The sequence below is a fragment of the Fukomys damarensis genome, unplaced genomic scaffold (assembly GCF_012274545.1).
Source record: "Fukomys damarensis isolate Sample0158 unplaced genomic scaffold, DMR_v1.0_HiC HiC_scaffold_27001, whole genome shotgun sequence".
Taxonomy (NCBI): Eukaryota; Metazoa; Chordata; class Mammalia; order Rodentia; family Bathyergidae; genus Fukomys; species Fukomys damarensis.
Genome location: NW_022927913.1, coordinates 1 through 4687, shown reverse-complemented (window position 1 = coordinate 4687; position 4687 = coordinate 1). Strand labels below are relative to the sequence as shown.

Sequence of the window (4687 nt, the reverse complement as noted above, 5' to 3'; positions counted from 1 at the left end):
GGATTCCATATTACTGGTTGAACAGTCAGAATATAGATTGAGGAATATTTAGTAAGACTTAAGTGTTTGTAGCCTAGTGACGTATCAAAAGTAAAATCGGGGTAAAGAAGGTAACCAGTGAGTGCCCTGTAGTTCAGTTGGCCTGTTAACTAGGTCTGCCAATCGATGAACTCCTGAGATGAACTCCTGAGATACATCTCTGAAAAGTCATTTGTGAGACCTTTGAGTACACTGCCAAAAAGCAACCTAATGAATTGAATTGTAATTTGCACTTGAAGTAGAGGCCTAGAAATGAAAGGGTGTCTTTTTTTCCCCTAAAGAGATTCAGTTACAGAACTCTGTAAAGTACTACTGCAGAGCTTTATACTTGTGATTGGAAATTCCTTCAGTGAGGTACTTGATTAAAGAGACAGCCAACTTGAAAGGAACATCCTATCAGTTTGCTTAGTGATAGATTTCATAGTAATTCTGAGTGTGCAATTATACACATCCAGGTTTCCATGTGGAGCCTTTATATATTTCTTCAACAAAGGAAAATGATTTCAAAATTCTGCTGAAGAAAAAAAAATTTATAAAAGAATAAATTACATTTGGTATTTTGCAGTTGACTCAGTGGGCAACAATAAAATAGTTCAAACCTCTTATACCGTTAAGATCTTCGTTACTCTGCAGGCCAGCAGCATACAGACGCTGGTGTTAAAAATTTATTATTGAATTCTAGAGGTTGCTGTCTCAGATACTGTGAATGTACCTAATGCTCCTGACCAGAGCACTTTATGATAGTTGTGTGTTATGTATATTTTACTGCAGTTTAAAAACAACTAAAATTTTTATTCACTTGATACTACACTTGATCTTAGCCAAAAGGGCCGAGAAGCGATTTTATTCACTTGATAAAAATAAATTTTTAAAGTTTATGCTAGTTTTAGTTGTAGGTATATTTGAGAATGATGAAACCAATCTGTCAGATATTGGAATCAAACATATTTTCTCACTGGTTGGTTTGAAAGGTAAATACGAGTGGATTCAGAGAATGGTGGCTTTGCTCTTACTTTAATCTTTTGCTATTTATTTTAGTCTCCACAATTTCAAAATCAGTGCCTTTCTGCTGTATGGTGGCATATGCCTGTAATCCTAGCACTTTGAAGGCTGAGGCAGGAGAATCACTGTCAGTTCAAGGCCACCCTAGGTTACATAGTGAGTTTAAGGCCAGCATGAACTATGTATATATAGCAAGGCCCTGTCTCTAAAAACAAAATTGAGAGCCGGGGATTTAGCTCAGCGGTTCTGTGGCCTGCCTTGCAAGAGCAAGGACCCGAGTTCCATCCCTGGTACCAAACATAAATAAATAAATAAAAACAAAATTGATAGCCTTTCTAATGTCAGGACAAACAAGCCATTTTCAAAATCTTTTCTACCTAGTCACGAGTTAATAAACCCAAGATTTTTGTTATTGTTGTTGTTAACTGCTGGGAATTGAACCAAAGGCCTTTGCATTGAGCCACATCCCAAGCTCTCTTTTTTGTTTTTTCAGACAGGATCTCCCTGAGTTGCCCAGACTGGGCTTGGACTTGCAGTTTTCCTGCCTCAGCCTCCCAGTAGGTGTGCGCTACCACATCCAGCCAAATCCAAGATTTTATTTATGTCATTTCAGGCATAAAGTACTTGATCCAGACTATTCCTTCATTAAAGGTGTACTACTTAAAGCCTTTACTGGTTTAGAAGTTAATATAGAAGTTTTTTAGCTCTGTATCTTTTCAGGATTAAAAAGAGAACTTGGATTAAATGGAAAAATGTGGCCATTTTTTTCACCCATGAATTAACTAGACTATATTCAGTCAAGTCAGTCAGATTTTCATATTATTTAAAGTTCTTAGGGATTTTTTTGTTTCTTTTGCCTTTATAATTTGTCTTTTTAAATTAAAAACTTAAATCCAGCCAAATCTTTGGTTTTTTCCTAGAATATGAACTCAAATGCTAACTTGCATTTATACACTTTGGTTTCTTGGGATTAAAAATTTATTGTTGTATAGGATTCTCTTTTTATGGCTGAAAGTGCATTCCCTCTTACTGCAAATGTAATCTCCGTCCTGAATTATATTTTCCTCTTGTTCCTGTAGGCGAATTCTCATGGTTCTAGTACATTTTTAGGGTTACAGTACTAGGGATTGAACCCAAGGCCGTGTGCTCATGAGTTCTACCACTGGGCTATACCTCGCCCCCAGTCCTTTGCCCAGGCTGGCCTGGAACTTGCAATCCTCCTGCCTCAGCCTCCTGAGTAGCTGGGTTTACAGGCATGGTGCCATTATGCCCAGCTGTCTGCTACTATTTTTTAAGATGGGGGGAAGAAGATGAAAATGAGTACCTAGAAATCACTATCAGATTTAGAGGAGCAAACCCAAGGATCCTGATTTACATTCAGGGCTTGGTCCTCTTGGAAACAGTATTATTTTTCTTTCTATATTTCAAGAACCCGTTGCTAGATTTAACATTGTCACTTTAAAATTTTTTCTCTGGAGAAGGTAAAGGGACACAAAAAGAATTCAGATTTGTTATGTACATGTACAAACTACCCACAATGAATATAATCATTATGAACTGCAAGTATGTACTAGTAAATTTTTTTTAAAATAATCTCTTCCAAAAAATCAATTTTGGTAAAGACTTAACGTAGTCTACTGATAAATAATTTTTGTGCTTTTGGAGTTTTAAATAGACTTATTTGGAATGATTAATGATCGGTTTTAGAGTTACAGAAAAATACTAGATTGTTTTTATGTATCTACACACAGTTTCCTCTTAACAAGATGTTATATTAGTATGCTACATTTGCTATAATTAAAGAACTAGTACTGATGCATTATTACCAAGTAAAATCCTTAGTATACTCAAATTTCCTTAGCCTGTACCTAATGCCCTTTTTTTTTTTGCCAGGATGCCTTCTAGAACACTGTTGCATTTAGTGTTTATATCTCCTTAGGTTTCTCTTTGTTATGACAGTTTATTAGACTTCTTGTTCTGATGACCTTTCTAATTCTGACATTGTTTTAAAATACTGTATAATGTTGAAAAACAAAGGAGAGCATAGACAATCTGACCTCCACACTTACTGACATTTTGCCTAAGTTTATTGGTTAATTTATCACTTACATGAAAATATAGTTCTTTTTTGTTTGTTTGTTTGTTTCGTTTTGTTTTGTTGAAAATACAGTTCTAAAAGAAACTTCTGAGGTAGAGCAAAAGCTAAGTTCAGTACAAAAGGCTAAATTCCGTTTGTTCATGAATAGGTCAGTCTTGATTTTGTGAAAGGGTTAGGAAACCTGAAGTAGAGGGTTTGTCTCTCGTTAAATATTAGATATTTTTATTTATTTATTTATGTGTCAGGACAGATCAGTACCACCTGTCTTCAATCCTTCCCCTCAAGTGGATTGGATTGTTTTAGTTGCTTGGTTGGGCTGTTCAGTAGCAGCTGTTTGCTGAATATTTTTAAGTCTCTGTTCTTTTAGAACACAAGCCTAATTTATCTGGCCTCTCATAACACTGATTACTAAGTTCTTGTTAGTGCCTTCTGCTCAGTCTTTTTCATTTTGGAAAAATTCAATAAAAACCAACTACCATGGTTTTAGGATTGCAGTTATTTGTTTCTGCATTCTATCTTTATGAAGTTTCTATGTGGTTAAAACATTCTTATTTTTATGTTTAGCACTATTTAGGGAAATGTAGGACAAAAAAAATTCTCATGCTGGTGAGAAGTTCTTCCCTTGTCATTGTCATGCTCCACACTGAGACTATATAATACATAAACATCATGTTCCAAACTGAAATTATATATATGTATATATATAAATGTAAAGTTATGATTTTTTCAACAAATATATTACAGCGGCTAAAGCCAAATGAATGATCCCCATAAAGTGATCTATTTGGAGCTTTTATTGAAAGCTGCTTTTGCTTATGTGCTCAGAATTTTAATTTTGGATTGACATTTTTATCTTTTGTCTTATTCTTATGACTGTACTTAATCGTGGCAAATTTTCTTCTTTTAGGGTTAAATTTGACTTTCAGAAATATTCACAAGTCACTCCTCAAAGAGAAATGATTGTAGGATGAAATAAGATAATCTCATTTTCTTAGACATACCTCAGATGTGAAGAAATAGACAAATTTTCTTGCATGATAATAAGCTGGCCCTTGTGGCCTTCTAAAAACATTTCAAAATATATTTTTGAAAGGTGAGAATTTCAGTGCAACAAGAGTGTAGCTTCCCGGGCTGGGGAGTTAGTTCAGTGATGCTGCTGTCTGCCTCACAACCCCAAGGTCCTGAGTTGGATCCCTGGTACCAAAAAAAAAAGTGTAGCTTCCTAAGAAGAAGAGATGACGAAGTTCTGTGAAGATTTAGGTGCTCATTTTAGGTTGTAGAAACAATCTCAGTGCATCACGATTTCTTATAAAGTCAAATACATATTTGTATACGCACACACACACACATAGGTACCTAGACCTCATTCCATTCTTAACCAGGTCACAATCTTGGGAACTGGTTTCTGGGTCAATGTATTTTGAGCAGTTATATCAAAACTTTACTGGGCCAGGGATGTAGCTCAGTGGTTTGCTGCCTGCCTTGCAAGCACAAGGACCCAACTTCGATCCCTGGTACCAAAAAAAAAAAAAAAAAAAAAAAAAAAAA

At 35.3% G+C, this 4687-nt stretch overlaps 1 pseudogene; it reads right to left on the bottom strand.

Annotated features, from left to right (window-relative positions):
* Window positions 1–796: 796 nt before the first annotated feature.
* LOC117284948 lies at window positions 797–881 on the bottom strand (annotated as a pseudogene).
* Window positions 882–4687: the final 3806 nt, after the last annotated feature.